The 19,254-nt window shown below is 42.0% G+C and overlaps 1 protein-coding gene across 2 annotated transcripts in view; it reads right to left on the bottom strand.

Annotated features, from left to right (window-relative positions):
- The window catches only part of PGCKA1 (PDCD10 and GCKIII kinases associated 1), a 45,241-nt gene extending 26,930 nt beyond the window's left edge, over positions 1-18,311 (bottom strand). The window contains exons 1-3 of one of the 2 annotated variants that reach the window (XM_075499905.1): positions 17,841-18,311; positions 17,578-17,684; positions 16,985-17,055 (exon numbers count right to left, since the gene is read on the bottom strand). The gene's annotated coding sequence lies outside the window, so the exon portion shown is untranslated. The remainder of the gene's footprint in view (positions 1-16,984; positions 17,056-17,577; positions 17,685-17,840) is intronic. The other variant, XM_075499906.1, reaches the window with a different exon arrangement.
- Positions 18,312-19,254: the final 943 nt, after the last annotated feature.

The following is a 19,254-nucleotide window of genomic DNA, read 5'->3' as shown; positions in this document are numbered from 1 at the left end:
TCAGAGCATTAGATGAGCTCTTCTATACAGATGGGGCTTTTTGGTTAGTGTGGATGTCTCTGAGATATGGAGTTAATCTTTAAGTAAAGAAAATTGGAAAACAGTGGTACTTTATTCAAATACTGAAAAATAAGCTTGAAAATACTGGAAAAAATGGTTGAATGTTGCTTTATATTCCCTGCGTTGCCTACAGGTGTGAGAGCATCCTGGAAACTTTAGGTGCAGAATGGCATCCACTCTCCTATGATTGCTTGAACCCTGTGATGTACTAACAGTGTCACTTCTAGTTTTTTTGGGGGGGTTTGTTTGTTTGTTTGTTGCTTAGGTCCTGCCCAAAAACTCTCTCTATCTGGGGATCTGGGGATTCAAGGAGAATTGGGCCTCTAAATTTCAGGACATTACCAAACCTGTGGTGAGTGCATTTATGAATATTTATCTGGAACTCAAGATTCAGAGTGGGTGTTAAGAGTGCAAGCCGGTGCACATTTTAATCAGGCAAAATCCTCAGACCTCTCTTCCTTTCCCTGTCATGTCCATATCCTGACAAGATCCATGATCCTTGGTTTTTAAACACTCATGCCAAAACAAGAACATCCATAACAAATTTCAGTCAAAAATGCTGCTTCTTTTCTAAGTTTAAATATTTAAACATACTTATAACTGTACTGGCCAGACACTGACATCGGTAATTCTGGGAAACATTCACAAAGAATACCAGATACCAGGCGACTAGTGCACTAGGTCTTTGTGTTTGTTATAAGAGGACATTTTTTCATTTAACTGTAGAATAAATATTTTAGCTTTCTCATCTATATATAACAGCTTTAATCAAAAGACTTTAATAATTTCTTAAATTATTATTAAAGCTATACCTGACCGCATTTAATCATGTAAAAAATCTTCATCAGCTTGATTTCATCAGTACAACTTCCTGTAAAGCCTGTGTTGCATGCTCTGGGGTCTTACGTAGGGATGGCTGAAAAAGTAAATCATCATCCCCAGCTATCTTGCTTAGGACCTGGCTCTGTAAGCGGTATTCCCAGACACCCAGTCATCTCCCAGTCTCTGACTATTTTCAGGCAGTGGTGACAAAGAAACATCTAATTTAGCTACAAAAATGATGAAGGTTTCTGAAGAGTGTAATGCACTGTCATAAACTTATAAGCTCTTCTGTTGGCAAAGAGCCATGGGGAGCCTCCTGTAGAAATGGGATTTCCCTCCATTCACATTTTTGAGGATGTGGAAATGGATGACATTAAATCATGGGCCATAATTTAGACAGTGAGAAGATTGCAGACTGATTCTGTAAGTAGAAAAATCCCTTGAGGAAACACATTATGTCTATAATCCTGTCAGTCAGAAGATTAGAGATTCAGTCAAAAACTAACTTATATAAATGGCTTAATAGTAAAGATTGCGCTAACAGAGGTAAGAAATGTATTTTGCTGCAAGCTACGAAAATTGGGGAACTTTGAGGAATGGTATTTCTTTTCTTTTTTGAGTAGACGTAGTAGCAAAATGCTCTGAGCTATAATTAGTTGACCGTGACTCTTCTATTGCAACATTTGAAATAATTGCCATTACGTAGATTTGTGATTGAAAGAATCCCGATGTGTTTAGCATTCACTTACATATTTGGATAACATATGCAGCCTTTAAGGCCCCAACTTCAGAGTGGGACTTGATCATTATAGTTCGTAATTGTGTGAATACTACACTGACACAATTAAAGAATGAACCGATGTGGAACAGAGGTGCTTCAGATGACATTTTGAATAGTCAGTGCTAGCAAACGCAGGCTTGGGAGCAGGTTTTTCCCCATCACTTTTGTTATATGCATAGATAGATAGATATTCCTGCTTGCTCTGTTAATGTGTAGAAAGCCCTACACTATCAAAGTTAGTTTTTAATAGGGTATATTCCTCTAGTTAGAAAGATAAGTGAGTCACAGTGGCTGCTGCTGCTTCTTTCTCCTGCTTTTGGTAGGGTACATCCTCCTCTTGAAAATGAGTTTTTGTTGAGAGGGTGGAGCTCAATATCAAAGTATGATATTGAGTGGAACAAATGGATGGACCCTTATTTTATAGTTGGCGTACATTTATGTAGCTCATCTTACATCAGTAATCGATGTAACCAATATATGCTCAAAATGCCACATATATTTGTTTTGCAATTTGTTATGAAATACTTGCACCCACAGCATGAACACCCCTGCCACATCTAGGGGATGGGGGCTGCAATCCAGGGGAGTTTGGCTGACAGCTTCCGGGCATCTGCATCTCTCCCAGAGCACCTAGTGCTGGAGAGCCAAGGCTGGAGCTGGTGTCAGTGAGGTGAAGTGTTAGTATTAGGCTTACTGCTTTTCCTGAAGTTGCTCAACTTGTGCGAGGGAGGTGTAAAGCTGTCCCCAAAGGCCAGAAAGCCCCATTGCCAAAGTAGTCAACAGCCCAACCCTTTTCTCCTTATGCTTTCTGTGCAGGCAGCATGATGCGTAAAACAGATCAAGACCAGACTGCAGTAGGGTAGCTCCTCTGGGTGAGAAGCAGAGGCATTTTTGATAAACCTTAATGTGCATATAAGGGCCTAAAAGGCACGTAAAATCCTGCTGAAGCTAGGCCCATTTGAAAGTTCTAGCTTTAATGCTAGCAATATTTTCATCCTCCAGCCAAACAAAAGCTCAGGAGGATGTATCAGCAGTGAGTCCTCTGAGCAAAGCAGGCAGTAACGAAGAAGATTTTGAAAATGAAAACATTTCCCTAATGTAGTCTCTAATGCCCTTTCAAAGTGGGTAGCAAAGGTGTTTTTCAGACAAGCTACTGCAATTCAATTAGACTGACCTAATTTTTATTTCTTCTCTCTCTGCTACAGATTTCCACACTGATACAATTTAACTTTTTTAAGATCATGTTATGGCTTGGATGGGACTTGGGTTACAGCACCATTAACTGACAGAGTTTAAATACAGAAAATGTTCCCTGGATGGTTATCTTGTCTGTATACTCATCTGAGCTAAGAAAATTGAAAAAGGACTTTTTTGATTTGGGCAGATGCAACTTTTTAGAAGGAAAGTAAACGCTGTTGCAGCCCAGAGCAAATGCTACCGGGTATGACTTACGCAATTTATATACTTTTTTATTTAGAAGAAGTGGAGGTTATAGGCCCACTCTTCTATATTTATATCATTATCTTTGTGCTGACTGCTCACAGTGACATACTAAATGGCACAAAACTCTCATGAAACACCTATAAACTCAGTCGTGTGCATCACATCCCACAGTTAGCAGAATTGGTTATGCATTTAAAGCAGTTTTATCTAGAAATAGAAATTCTTACTGGGCATTTCTTCAGCAGCATCTGTTTTCTTTATTTAACTTAATTAAAAGCTGCTTTAAAATGCATTGACGACATCAACATTTGGATAAGATTATGGAGTGATTGTTCTAGGTTCCAAGCCTTTGAAATAAATAAAAGTTCTTTTCAAAGCATGAAATTACTTTTTCTTGCAAGCTATTCCTTAATTTAAAATCGCTAATCCTATGAGACCGACAGTCCAAGCATCTACTTAAGACTGAAGCCTTGTTTGCCCACAGAAACGGCACTGTTGTGAAGCAAGAGTAAACTAATCATGATAAACCAATTTTAAATCAGCACATCATTCTTATGTACAAAATTGCTTCAGTTTAACTATGCCAGTGCAACACCACATTTTTTTTAGAGCTGTGTATGTAGTACACATTGGTCTTTCCATGAGCTGCTCTGAGCCATGGTTTTGCAGCTGAAGCAGTGCTGCTGCAGCATTTAATACAGGCTGGATTCTCACATCTCCTGTGCCGAGACCCCTGCGGTGCCCTGGTGTGAGACTGGCTTCTTGGGGTTGCCAGGTGTTGGTGTTTACTTGCAATCCGCATATGTTGGATTGAAACCAAAGGGATAGTTTTAAGTGATGGGAGACATCCTCACTGTTTGCAGTCTTTGATAACTTCATCTGTAAAGAAGGTCTCAAATTCAGGTATTTATTTTTCTGTTGTAGGTTTAACTTAACTAACTGGCATGATTTGTATGTATTCCTGGGATTTTAAGCAGACAATGCAAAGGTTATTGTTAATCAGTATTCCTTTTGATTTTACACTAACAAATGCTGTGTATGAAATCTTGAATGAGCTTTACTTAAATCTTAGAGTTCCTGAGGATGGTTAAATCTGTAGCAAAGACTTCCTTTTTCTGCCATGTAATCAGATATGACTGATATCAGTCCTTCAGTCATGTGATTTGATTCTCACAATGGATGGTTCCCCAGCTCTGACAAAACATAGTTTTTTAGTGTTAAAATCAGTTAAAATTAAAATCCTGGACCTCCATTACGCATCCCAAAGCCAATATTGATGCAGTGCTTTTCTTTTACAGATCACCTTTAATTGAGGCCTAAGTGATCTATGGGAACTAAAAATGAGTATTATCCCACATAATAAGGACTTTTTTCCCCTCAGCTGTTTAAGTTGTTTCTCAGGTCCTAGTGGCAGGGCTGTCTGTGTGGACTGGGGACACCCGAGCCCATAAAGGTCTGTGCTGTCCCTTGCACTGCAGTGTTCTAGGTCTTTTGTTGTGGTGATTCACCATACACATTTCCCAACATTTCGACATCTAGAGACATTCACATTTATTGTATATATTTTTTTCAAATGTCGTGTGGTAATAAGGATGAGTGGGAAATGGTAACTCTGGTTTACAGAAGCCACAAAAAATGTAGCTTTGTTCCGGTTGAGAAAACACACATTTTTGTTTGTGGTTTCTTTTTAAATTTCTCTGGGAAAAGACCTTAGCTTTATAGGATGATGTTTGTGGTGGTCTTTCCCTATTTGAGAGAGCTTTGAGGTTCTTGTACCCCTGGAAAAAACATCAGGGCTTAGTTTTTGTGCTCCTTGTCAGGCTGCCAGTTTGATTTCCAAAGAACTGAGCTTCTTTCCCTGTTTGGATCACAGCACTGGTAAGATGAGATGGTGAAGTGACAGGAAAGTGGTTGAGTTGCTGATGGAGGCCCAGATAGCTGCTAGATTCTGTCAAATCCTGCCTTGTTCATGTCAAAAAGACACCAGAATTCATTTCAGCTAGGATGGACTGGCAAATCTGCATAAAAATGTAGTTGGTGCTTTCCTAACCCTTCTGCTATCTGATCAAGTTTCAGTCTACATGGCTCATTGTGATGAGGTGAGGAAGGGGTCTGAAGGAATAAGATATTTTTGTCCTTTACAGAAAAGAAAGCTTTTCCACACTGTGCTAGCCGGCATATTACCTCTTGAAATCCTTTAAATATATCAAGCTTATATTTTTATTTTCTCTGTAGCAAAACTTTCTTCCAGCAAAAGTGACATGAGTGACTTGTGGTGTAGTTTCCTGTCACAACTAATTTTCTGTGATGCTGAACTGCTGCCAAGAGATGGCCCTTTTCTCACCTATTCCTTGTGCTGTGCTGTATGTATTCAAAAGGAAAAAAAGTTAATTTGAAGATTCACAATGAAGAAAAGTCCTGAAAAAACCCCAGTCTGCTGTGGCTAGAGCTTAATCTGAGCCCATAAGGTGATAGCCTGTGAACCAGAGATCTTGACACCTGCTGAAACCATTGCATTGTCCTAAGACAGCTGGAGTTGAGGGTGTCTTGAAGGTGACCCCTTGGGCACAGGCTCTGAGCACAGCATCTGGTGGCCCCCCAGCAATGGTGGGGGGAGAGGTTTTCCCCAGAGGTGAGAGGACACAGAGACAGGTCTCTGCTGATTTCCTCCTTTCTTTCTCTAACAAGGGAGTCTCCTTATTCAGGTGGTATTTAATAGTCAGAAACCAACAAGGGAGTTTGCAAAATAAGCTTGCTGTTCAATTTGCAACGCCTGCACTGTTGTGACATTGTCTTAAAACGCCAGCCCTGCTGCAGCCTGTGCAGGAAGAGGGGAGTAGAAACTCTTCACTGTTGTTGCTTCTGGAAAGGAATACATTGTGCATAATGTTGAACAAAAGAAACAAATCTTGGCTAGCGCAAGCTATTTTGAAAAATACCCTCATATTATATTGGTTTTAATTTATTACTTTTTCAGGTAGTAGAAATTTTTACAGACATGAAAAGTGTGGAACCTTGGGAACTTGGGCTTAGGGAAAGGATGTCTCCATTGGCAAAGCCTAAGAGGAAGGAAACAGGTGGCAAACATTAATATTAGGGCAATTAGCTGTGTGGTTTGGGTGGAGCAATGACTGGGGAGGACAGCTTTGTGATTAAGAGGCCTGACTAACACCCAGCAGTCTGTTTATGGCTTTCCTGCTGGTGCTGCCTGCCTGTGCTCTCCATTGCCCCAGCAGTGGGTGGGCTGCAGGAGTGGTCCGTAGGACACAGGTCTGGCTCAGCTCCAGCAGCGGTCAAGTGCCACATCACGGCAGAACAATGCACAAAGGCCCTGCCTAGCTGTGTGGGATATTAGTGCCTGTTATATATAAGATTTTGCCCTGCAAAATCTGTGTAGCTATCTAAAGTCCTGTTACTGGGCATGACAGCAGCATGCTCGTGGCAGGTACCCTTCTGTCTGAGCAAGGCAGCTTGACAGCCACGTTGTCCAAAGCAACTCAAGGTTCACAAACCTGGTGTTTCCTTGACCTCGAAGAGTCCCTGCTGCTCTGGGTGAGCCCTGAGCCCACCTCATGCACAGGGCAGACACCAGAACCTCCTGCTGTCAAAGCCACATGAGGCAGTGGCAACCACACGTGTTGTGATAACCTCCTGATGTCACCCATCACTTGGGATTTCAGGTACCTGTGGTTAAGTGCCTCCTAAATCCAAAGGGATTAAAAGCCAGAGCATTTATTTCTCAGGGATGCTGTATTCTTTACTAGTAAGCAAGATGGGCTTGGGTTACGCTTCCTTATTCTCCCTAAAGTAAGCAGGTGCCAGAAGTCTGGATCCAGTCTGGAACTGTCTAGTTAATCTATAAGTGTTTAAATAGGGTATGTCTTACTAGGTGTCTCTGTGACAGCCAGAGCAATGAGGCCTTTATTGCTTCTGGTGCCTGTAGATGCAGCTGTAACCCAAACAAGGAAATGCTGCAAAACACTGAAGGTAACTCAGAGGCAAAGCACCTACAGCCTCTTTATATGGGGAAATCCTGCAGGAAGGGAATGGTCAAAAGCCCTGAAGTATAATGGGAGCTAGGTAACTGCACACTGTGAATAACAAACAGCTCAGAGTCTTCCAGGCATCTCACCTGAGTACTTCAAAAAGGCCATTCATGGAAAGCTTTGTGGCAATCAATTGCAATCTTTGCTTCCATAAAGAGATCTTCAGACCTCCTGGAAAGCAAAAGAAGTGCCTGGAGAAAGAAGAAAGGTGAAGCCCAGGCTCTCTTTCAGGCACACCTTTGTTACCAGGCCTTTCAAAAGGGCTCATTGACACAAGTGCTAAGTCTTGTTTGCGTTGCTTTTTGCTGGACTAGAAATAGAGTGTTTCTTAGTGGGAAAAAAGTGTATTGGCTCAGTGGGGAGAAGATTTTCTCATATCAGGCTTTTCCTGGGTTTATGATGATCTACTCTTCATTTTCAACATAGGTGTGTTATTTTTTCCATGGGAGGAAAGTAGGAAAGATCTCTCTGTGCGGGAAGGTGGCATGGGAGGAGGGTGAAACTAGTTCTGCAAACAGGCTTGTTTCAAATACCACCCTAGAGAGGGACTCTGCAGATTTTTGGAGACTGGGCTCCATGTGGTAGGTGGGAGGGGATTTCTGTGCTATTGATTAATTCCAAATTGTGTGGGATTTTCTTGGCATAAATGAATGGCGTCTTTGCCAACTTAAGCTTAATTTTCCTTCTGTCAAACGAGCTGTGAGAGCTGTGTGATGAGGAAGTTTTGAGGATGAAGGACTCCTGAATTTGCAGGGCTTGATGGAGTTAACCTTTCCATTTGCTTGGGAGAGGGAGCATGGCTTTTCCTGGGCGGTAGTATATTTACTCACATAGTTTCTTTTGCAAAGTTTCCAGCAACCTTATTCAAGAAACGCTGTATATCTCCTGGAGCACAAAGGGCTTTTTTATGATATCTTTGGATATTATGCTCCTTACCAGGGATGCCATGGAGATGAGGAAAACAAAAACAACTTGCATAAAGTTCAAATCCTGCAGGGCAACAATAGAGATTTGCACAGAAGGCCGAACCTAGAAAACAGGTGGCTCTTGATGGACTCAGTCCTTGGGTTAAGGGAATTTGTACCAGTATCTAGGTGAGCTGTTCAACTGCATTAGCACTGCACTGCATAGTGAGCTCTGCGGACAGAAGAATACTGCAGGCTGTAGGAATGTGAGATAAAGTAAAATTGAGCAGGGCAGAAAAAAATCTGTTTTCCTGAACAAAGAAATCTCAGTCTATGATTAACTTTATTTCATGTCAAGAGTAGAACATACAAATCTAGGCTCTTTCATAGCATGACACTGAACAATAAAAGCCCTGTAGCATGGAGAGCATACCACTACTGGATTATCTGCCCTAAATGTACTTTAGAGAAATTCAGTCAGGTTTACTTTATCCTAACAAGTATTCATTTAATGCAGCTGTTACAGCAGTGCAAACCACAGGTTTGCAATAAGCCATGCTTCTGGGGCTCATCTCAGATACCGGCCTCATGAAGCAATTTTTTGCAGATTTGTCTTTTTGCATCAAGCTGGAATAATACAGAGAATGGAAAACAATTTCATAAGGTTAGAAGAATCAATAGTTTACAGACTTCAAAATGGTGTGACAAAGGCAATTTAACATGTTTGGCACCTTAACAGGTTAAGACAACTCAACAGGTTTAAGGGGAAAACATTAAACTTTAGCTCCTTGAAGGGCAAACAGAACCCACAGGGAAAAGAGTTGATGTTTGTTTCATTGTGTCAAAGGAAATTTAGGTTGATACAGGAAAAAAATTGTATTTTGTGTGGCTGGCAGACTGGAAGATCTTTTGGGAAGATTTCAAGTTATAACTGGATCTTCAAATTGGAATGTAAACAGAAAGAAAAGATACTGAAACCTGTTTATAAATAGCTTCAGTTTGCAAGAGTTACATCCTTGGTTTGTTACTGCTAGCCCAGAGTGAATCCTACACAGAGGAGTAGGTATGACCCACAAAGCACACGCTATAAATTCATTGTTCAGCCAAAACGTATGCTTTCCTGGGAAGACTGAAAGTGAACACCATGAATTAACAACTCAGCCTGCTGCCAAAAGTCATGGCAGCTAGCAGGTCTGAGAATCAGAAGGCTGTGTATAGGGTGCAGTGTTTGGGCTAAGGCGTATAGAGAAGAATGATGTGGAAGAAGTAAATGTAAAGCCTGGACAACAATGTACTTGGTGGAGATGAGTCAGAGGGTTTGAAAGAAAAAACTGACTTTGTCCATCTTAACAAACAAACCAACCAACCTCAAAATCAAACTTTCCTTACCCAGTTGTCCTGTATCGAAACAGTGGTAAAATCAATTTTATCACTTTCACTATAATAATTTCTTATCCTTGTTGCTTTTTAGTGGGATCACAACATGAAATCCAGATAAGTAATATAGCTTGTGTTGGGAGGCCTGAATCCTTTCCCCAGCAGAAGAATTTGACATGTTGTGGGAGCAGAGTTGATTTATTTTGTGAGCAAAATGGTAACATTGTTAGTTATGTCAGATATTGGTTGTCCACAGTTGGGATGAATGCCTAGCATGGAGGAGCACCAAATGTTTATAAACTGGTATTTCAGTGAATGGTAAGGCTGTGGTGTGCCTGGCTCAAGCAGTTATTTCTGAGATGATCTTGTAGCCTGTAAGTAGAACTGCTTACACCCAGTCAGCTATGGGGATGTTTGAGAAGGATCAAATATGTACACTAAAAATAGGAATCCTTCTAAAACAGTGTAAGCCATATAAATCAGTCTCTCTATCAGGTTATGGCTGTATCAGTTCTCGGATCAGACATAGCCTGAAAGATATTAATACACCTCATGCATGTCTTTTTCCTTCACCCTTTTTCTGGGGGGATTTTTTCCCCCAGTTTCGTTGCTCAAGATGCTCCCCCTACATGGTACTGCTTCTACATAACAAGTGTGGGAAACATACTAGGATGCATTTTTTACCTCATTGTTCCTGAACATTTCACATAAAGAATGGTCAGCAGAGAGTAGAAAAGCAGAGGATTATTTGGGCCATAGTTACAAAGTATTATGAAAATGGATAACAAACCTTTTAAAACAGAAAAATACAGAAAACACTAAAAGTCACACTCAAAAATATTCAAGAAAAGACTCTGATACAATACCTTAATAAAGACCCTTTTATGTGATGTGACTTTTTCTCTTACATGAGTTTTTTGACTCAGAGGGTTTTTCTTTTCTTTTAAATACAGCACTTAGATTAATGTGTAAAGCATAGAGATAATTTAATCTGGAGCTGTTTAGAGTGCATGTGAACTTTTCCATTTGGTTATTTTAAACTAATTTCCTTCACAGACATTGCGTGATGATGGGTGGCTAAGGGAATGATTAAACACAATGATTTTGTGAACAAGAGCAAAGGGTTTTTATTTTATAATTACAATAATTGTTTCTCAGCACTAGGCAGATCCAAAGTATTGACCACTGCATTAAAAAGGTCTAAATGTGGCTAAGATATGGTAATAGTGAGATAGCAGTGAAATACAGGTGCATTTCTGCTGTATTATTGAATTGCTTATCTTGATTTTATTTGCAACCTTTTTCAGTCTCTCAGTAGAACAATATCTGAAAGCTATAGAATACCTGTTGTCTGGCATTGAGCCAGTTTAGTAATCCTTTTTTTTTGCCTTCTTTCTTTTTCTTTTAATCCTGTGCAAAAGAATGGGCTGTATTGACCAAAATTATCAATTAAAATTGCACAATTAAGTCTGACTTGTGGGACTGTGTTTCGGCAGTGGAGTACCTCATGGTGCTGTATGCTAACAACAGGCTGACATTTCCAGCAGAACTGCTTGTTCCAAAGAGTTTATGCCATAGCTATAAATGGTGTATCTTGAGTAGCTCTGTTGTAAAGCAAATACCTGCTGCCTGTGTGTTAGAACTTTATTTATTAGCCAGTCTGACATATTGCCCTATGACAAGAAAGTTATTGACACCGGGTTGGATTTTTAAAGGGTGTTAGTCCCTAGAGGCAGGTCTGGCTCTTGGAGCATTTGGGAGACTTGGATTCAAATTCTGCCTCCTGCACAGAGCCACAGGGCTGATTTAGCACCTTGCTTCTCAAACCTGGCCTTCCCCCACATGCAAAATGTGGGCAACAATATGTGCTCTGAGCTAAATAGGTGCTCTCTCACTCTCTCCAGGAGGAAAGTCCAGCCACATTGATTTCAGTGGTGCCACTGTAAAGCTTTATCGTGGAAGGATGGCAGAGAAATGAAACAAAGCTAAGGCTGTAGTTTGATGAATACTTGGTGCTCGTGTTGGCCATGAAAGCAGCAAGCTGGCCTTCCCCTAGCATCCAGCTCTTTGTCCTTGGCTTTGCTCTGTTTTCTTAAACTGTCTGTGGGGTTTTTGGATCATCTGTGCATTAGTAAATCCGTATGTATGTACCCTATATAAACATAAAGTGAATGGAAATGTTTTTATAGAAGGTAATTAATTGGATAATTGCGCTTGAATAATTGCACTGAGCATTAGTTTTTAATGTATATTGGTAAATACGGACTAGCCTTTTAGCAATCTGTGTGCATTCATCCAAAGCAATGGAAAATATTCCCAAGTGATTTTAAATTAAAAAGAGATGTTAAGGACAGAAATTGGACACTGCACATGGCTGTAGCTTCTCAGGCCCCTGGAGGCCTTCAGTTTAGGGCTGATGACCGTAGCTTTTTTTTAATTTACATTGCAAATGAAATCTTGTGGTATTTTTGGTCTTTATCCATGTTTGCCTCTGAAACGGTGCCTGGCAGTTGAATCTGTATCTTTGCTGCACAGACATTGCCTACTCATTACTAAAGTTCAGTGGAGACTTACACGTACTCTGACAACAGAAATGCAGGGCTGATATCAAGCCGAGCAACGTCTGCTAAATTCACATGGGGAAAGGGAATATGAAAACAAACACACAAAGGGCACAGCTACTGAGATGGTAAATATTGTTTTTTCCATGCCACACCCAAACCAAAAATAGAGACAGAGGGGCCCTTAACAAAGCTTTATTCAGGTTCCTGACAGCTGACAGTAACTGTTTTCCCCTGAGCTGTAAGTGAACAAGACTGCCAGCTTGCTTCAAAAGCCTGAATTTGTCTGAGACTTACACTTCCTTTACTGTAAGTGGATCAGAAGTAGATGAGAAGAATAGCTCCATGGAAATTAGTAGCATTGACATCATGCAGATGCGATCACTATCAAGCTTGCACGCCATAAAAGGAGTAAGAGCTGATAACACTTTTTGGAGGGAAAGAAGCTGCCTGTAACGTGGAGCAGCGTGGCTTTGCTAGCCGGGCACGAGGAGCAGCAGCCAAGGGAGCCCGGAGGCTGGCTCCAGGCTGCGGGCCGGAGCTGGTTGTGCCCTGGCATGGTGGGCCGTGGGGAGGGCCCCTGCCGCACTGCTGGGCTGTAGGAGGGAGCACGCAGCCCAGAAGGGAGAGGAGGAAATTCTTGGGCAGCTGTGTCAGGGCACAGGCGGTGCTTTCGGTATTCTAGACTGTTGCACAAAGCTCAGGTGCTTATAAGGTAGATAAAGCTGGACACTCCCAAATCTACCGTTGATAAAACAGTGTTGCAAAGTGGCTGTAAGATGAAAGGGGAAGTGAGTGTAATGAATACAGCTCAGTCAATAAATACAGTCGTTGCAATAAATACAATGAGGAGTACAGGTGGTCGGAGGAGGGACAGGCCCACAGCCCGAGAAGTCCTCAGGACTGTGGGAATGCGGCTCCATACGACTCCTTTGGGACACTCTGTCTCCCCTGCCTTAAAGCTGCCTTCAGAGACTCTGCATCGGAGTGTGTCGTAAGAGGACATTAATGCCAACCTGCCTGGGCAAAGTTCCTTAACGTGCAGATGCACCTGGCCTGAGCACGGGAGGCTGGGCAGAAGTGATTTCACATTTTTGCACAGGCAAACCTGTGCTGCTGCTGTGCTGTTGTTTCTGCTGGCAGCAGTGTGCTGGGTAGCACTGGCAAAGCTTACATTGGGCTATTCCTTTTTTCTCCTGGGCTCTGTTAAATCAGTGGGATTTGATACTATTCCCACTGGAGCCAGTATGAAAAGTTCCCAGAGTGGACTTCAGGTTGAAAATGTTTTCAGTCATTGGGTGTGTGTTGTTCTTGACGTGGGATATTCTTGTCCTTGTTACTCAGCTCTTTCAGAAAAGCAGATTGCCTGCTATAGCAAGGCATTGGACCTGGTTAGCATAAAATCAGACAATGAACTGTTCTTTAATAGAAATACACAACTACGTTAAATAGCTGGCAAATGATGCAACGTTGAGCCAGGCCCAGTTGGTAACACCAAAAAAAGTAAGCCCCAAGGAGATGGCTTACTCCTTGCTATCCCAAATGGAAAAGTAACTTATGTGAATTAATAATAGAACATTCAACCAGAAATATTTTTCTAACCAGAAAGCATCTGTGGCTTTGCAGCAAACATCTGTGGTTAAAGTGAAAAAATGGAAGTTAAATAAACTTGTATAAAAACTGCAGATAGAAAAACATCACACAAAAAAGAAAACTTGGGTGTTTTTTTCACTGCTTCCTGCTGCAAGTGATTAAATGTTTAGTTTCCAAACAATGTACTCGGCTCTTAATAAAATTTTAAAGTTCCTCCATATGTCTAAGTGAAAGTGACTCAGAGGAGAGCTCATAGGAAAATTGCTGCCTTTTTTTCCCCCTTTCCAATAATCCCTTTTGACCTTTCTACAAAAACTCATTTATTTTGTCCATTTTGATATCAAACTTCCAATAAGTAAAACTACATCGTGTTTTATACCTATTCTCTTTAGCAATACATCCTGCTTGCCAGCACTCTTCTTCTGTAGCTCAGCAAAAATCAACGATTTCCATGCATCATTGCTTGGACGTGAAGTTTTGATGTTACTTCTCCAGCAAAATTGGGTGCTAAACGAGGCACTCCTGGTTAAGGAGTGGGGATTTGGCCTCCTGCTCTGCATTAGCTGTGCCCTCCCCAGGACAACTTTGTTGTGTGGAAACCACGGGCATGCTCTGCTGACAGGTGACCATAAATAATTCTCAGATAAACAGGGTCTGAAGGAGGAAATGTAAGTTCCAAACAAGTATTTATTACGTCACTACATTTCATCACGTTTCAGTGGGTTGCGTGTGGTGAGTCCCCCCCACCCCAAGTCTTTTGTAAAATGATATCAGTGGAAGATGTAAACAATGCTGAGGCCATGTTTAGCTAGATACTGTGCAAACATAGTAAAAGACCATCCCTTCCTGAAAGACGTGAAGAAAGGCTTTCCTTGGCTTTCATGCAGTAAAGCCTGAGTGCAAACACTGAAGTTTGTTTCCTTGAGATCAGATACAAACAACTGTGTGGTTAGAGAAGGGCCTCAGCACTCACAAATGTTTACCCTGCTTAGTGATCACTTTCAACCGGGCTTTCCAAGGAAGCCACAGTTCCCTTCACTTGCAGGTTTTGCTCTGTCTTCCCACCAACCTAGAGCTGCGCAAAAATAATCAGGTTGATGATTTTCAGTATTAGCCTTAAATCTGGTACAAGTTTCCTGAGATTTGCAAGCCTTTTGGAAGATCTGGATTGGCTTTTGATCAATGCTTGGCTTAGCTCTGATTTTGGGGTAAAGAGAAAACTATTCCAAACTTCTGGTAGTGTTTTGATTTTTATGTTTGCTTGATTTCCTGCAAGATCTGAGTGAAAAAATCTTTCTTGGGTTTCCAATAATCTCAATTTCCAAGAACCTCTTTCTTTCCTTGTTTATGAGCAGGAAGTATTTGATTTGTGTGTCCTCCCCATGAAACAACACTACATTTGACTCCATATTGATGTGACAAAGCAAGCGAATAGGTTGGATTATTTCATCAGAAAAAAAGTAATAATTAAAGCAGTGCAAATTCCTGTAATGAGTGGAAAACTGTGGGTATAAAGAACATCTGAACTGCCTCATTTGTATTCCTTTCTTTAGGAAAGGAGTTACTGCTCCCTCTTGTTCAACAGCCAGTCTGTCTTTCTGGTCACAGAGTAACTTCAGTGTTTGTCCTACCTTCCACCCTACAAAGATACTTTGCGTAATTAACATTCAACAGATCTAACTACTGAGCTACTAAGTGCTGGTTTACCATGACACACCCAATTTGTACAAAGAGTGTGGCCGTGGCAGGCTGTTCCTGGCGTGCCAGGTGCACCGTTCCTCCTGAGGGAAAGCTTGTGTTATAGGATGGCAGTTTATTTGGGAGCTGGTGCGTTCCCCTCACTCCCCTAAGATTTAAATTTAGCTTAGCAAATAAGCCCCTTATCTACAAGAGTTTCTAAATAGATTTTTGTAAATAATTTAAGTTCAGAGGTTAGTTATAGTAAATTTGGAACAGTTCTTTTAAAGTGTAGTGGCTTTTGTTACATTCCCAGCAGCGCAGTTGTGAGCGACTCTGCTGGGAGGTTAGCGGTACAATTAGTTTGATTAAAAAATCTTTTGATGTCTGAGGCTGAACATACTAGCCCATACTAAGGTCTTGGTCCTCCCCAATATTAGACCTATGATGTTTCGAGATGGTCACCCTGAAAGTGAAGGACAATATTAATTTTTTGAAGCACTACTGGTAAACTTGTTTGGGATCAAATTTTCTCAGATTTATTTTAAGTACTGGTAATGATAAAGCACTTTTTTTTGCAAAGAAAATTGAGAGCTTATCTGAAGCAAGGTGCTGTAGGTATTATTATTCTCCACTTCTTTTAGTATCCCCTAGCGTTATGTGGGAAGAAGAAAAATAGATGGGTTTTATAGAATAAAGTGAGGAAAAAATTCATTGCTTGCAATCACCACCCAGCCATTGCAGGAGTAAAACAATAAACACCGCTTGCTGCTTTTGTGCAGTGGGAATCCCCAGGGGGTGGAAATCTTATGATGCACTAGAGATCTTTTAGTAAATATAGATTCCGTAGCTTTATAGAATGTAGTCTCTAACTAAATTCCTATAAAGGGATTAAAATGCCGAGTATTTAGAACACTGTCTGAAAACAATTACAGTTTAAAGAAAAGTTGTGATGAGAAAAAGATCTTACTGATAAAAATGCTAATACTGTACCCTGGAAAAATCCTTCAGCACAAGTAAAAGAAATGAACTGCAATATTGCCAGCAATTGTCAGTGAAACTTTATCTTTCCATGTGAAAATGCATACGCTTTAACGTCATTTAAATTCTCGATTAACTGGGTTTTAACTGACTTTCCTCCTACTCCCTATTTTGTAAAATTTTCTCCTTTTATGGAGCACTGAAATACCCTCCCCATCTGCCTTTCATTTGCTTTTGTAAGTTTTTTTTTTTTGAATGCGCCAAATTCTAGGAAGGGAAATCAGAAATCGTGTAAGTTCAGCGAGGAAGCCACATCCATTAAAATACTCTTTGACTGAAGTGACTGAAACAATGTGCAATTCATAGTGTAAGTAAAGTCAGAAGAGTTCTAAATCCCTTCATTTCAGACATCAAAGACACATTAACTCCCCCTTCGCCCCACATACTCTAACACAAATGCTTCAATAACTAAGAAATATTTGAAAATATTACTTTTTAAGTAGATTTGGTTTAAAAAGATTGTTTTGTTTGGATTTCTGTTGAGCCAACTGTGTTTCTGAGTATAAAAACAATACTGACTTTACAACAGGTGGAACAAGTGAGAGCAGGTATTTTCAGGATAAAACTATTAGACTATTTTGAAAGCCAAAAAAGAAAGAGAGTGCAAAATATGCCCTGTAAACAGTTTCTCTTGAAAGCACAACGTTACAAGTTTAAAGGAAGAAGAGCTTTTCCTACCTGTAGCTTTTGTGCGGATCAGGAAGTGTAGCTTTTTTCTGATTACAATCTTCCATGGCTTAGCTTGGCTTCTGCATTTGAATGTTAAATATATAAGAATGCCGTGTTTAGCTTGGGAGTTTGCATGACCTCTTAATGAGACACTGTAGTTAGTGTCATTGGGTATTAAGGCATCATGTGACTGCAGATGAAAATAAAATCCTTTAAAGTTTGCATTTAATACTTCCTAGAAGCTGTAACCCTTTACCTGCAAGCTGGATAAAAACCTGATAGAGCTCACTGTGTTCTGGTCAGGGTTAGAAAAAGGAGACGAGGAAGAACACATGCCAAATAATTCCTTTTCCTCCGGGACAGTCGCTTACAACGACCACAACAAAGTCTGAGCCCGTCAGTGTATGAATGATGTCATTTGCATATTCTTAAAATTAAATGCCCCCATGTCACAAACGGCACTGAAAGGATTTGGCAGAAAGTTTCTCTGTTACACCAGGTAGTTTTGCCTAGCAATGACATTTAATCCCCGCTGTTTTGGGTGATGCTCTAGGGAGGGACTCTGCTCTCAGGTATATTTGCAGGCATCGCATCACATTTACCTGTGAAAGTTGCTGACTTTCCTGGCATCATTTTGGTTTGGGCGTGGTGTTTCCAAAAGTGATATGAAAGAAGTTCTGCTGCCACAATCCAGTTAGGAGAGCCTTCCCTGTGCAGGAGGAGAGCTTTAACTTAGGCAGTCTCTGCAGGCAGCTGGGTCAGGTGTTTCCCAGCTGTACTCTTTAACGTATATTGCTGTACCTGGAAACTGTAAAAACAACCAACCAACCAACCAACCAACCTCCTGGAAAGAACTGGCACTAACATTGCATCATCTAACTGCATGTGTCACAGCCGGGGGGTTCGCAGCAGCGCTAACAGAGCCCACTCCATAGTGCTTTGGAAATGATCTGCTAAATCCTTTGTTTGTTTGTTTGTTTGTGGTGTTAAGCCTCATGCAAGCAGTTATATGAGGTTCGGCGGCTGTACGAGTAGGTGAGCTGCTCTCACCCTAACTCATGTGCATTTAGGGTTGCCTCCCTGCCTGGCGGGGGTTGCGTCCTTGCCTTCCCCGTGTGAGGGGCGTGCCGGAGTCCCGCTTGCCTTTCTCATGCGAAGTATCCTCCTAAAACCCCGCTTCGGCAGCGGGCTGGGCTTGCTGCCGTGCGCGGCGGGGAGCGGAGGCCGCGGCTGCGGAGCCCATCCCCGCCGCCCGCGGGGAGCGGCGCCTCCCGCGCCGGCAGCGCAGGCCCCGCCGCGCCGCCCAGCCCCGGCCTCCCGCTGCGGAGCCGCGCACCCCGGCCGAAACAGCGGACGGAGGCCAGCAAACGACTTACTAAGAGCTGCGTTGGGTGTGCTTATTTTAAGCAGAGAGCTGTGTCATAACGTAAAGGGCAAATGCCATTTGCAGTCTGTGAGCTACCGAGCTGCAAAGCTCTGCAACAGCTCTTTGGCACATTGTTCTTTTTTCTTATTCCTGCAAGCTTTTAGCGTTAGCTGAAAATGGACTTTGAGGGCCAGCAAACGTCCTATCACAAAACCTTCGCTAAACTCCCCCAAAGGCTCTTTGATCAGTAAGTAAAGAATTGTCAGGCTAACATATCCCCACGTTGTTAGAGGAGGTGAGGAAGGCGGGAGATGCAAACAGCTAGGGGCTACCTCTGCAGCCTGCTGCTGTGCGCAGGCCCGTGCCCAGCCTGCGCTGCGTCCCCGGCTTACAGCCCTGCCACGCCGCAGCCAGCCCCCGTGGGCCAGCTCCGCATCTGGTGGGGTGGTATTTTGCCATTACCTTCACGGCGGTTGGGCTAATGAGCTGGGCTTATAGGCTGAGAAATATCCCAGCCAAAAAGCTGTGCTGTAGGCCAGGAGGCCACTGGAAGCGACCTCGGGGAGGCTGCCTCCCCCTTTCTCCTGGTGCTCGGCCTCCTCCTCAGACCTCTTTCAGGGCTACCGTATTTTTGGCATTCCAGAGACTATTCATTCTTGTGGTTTCTTGAACCCACACCCAGTGTTTCTGCAGTAGCAGAGAAGGTCTGCCGCAGCCCCTGCAGTCCCAAGCGTGCTGTGCTCCCATAGTACTGTTCCTGAAACCTAACGTTTTCTATGAATGTGTGCAAACTGCTGCGATCTTTTCAGGCTGATAGTTTGGTGATGTTTTCACAGACGTGTCCTGCATGAAATGATCACTTGTCTTACCAATCCATAGTCCTTGTTCAAGAACAGGGGTGTGACAACATTTT

This window comes from Mycteria americana, chromosome 4, assembly GCF_035582795.1.
Source record: "Mycteria americana isolate JAX WOST 10 ecotype Jacksonville Zoo and Gardens chromosome 4, USCA_MyAme_1.0, whole genome shotgun sequence".
NCBI lineage: Eukaryota > Metazoa > Chordata > Aves > Ciconiiformes > Ciconiidae > Mycteria > Mycteria americana.
Note: the sequence above shows the minus strand (reverse complement) of the source record. Positions and strands in the feature narration are given on the sequence as shown.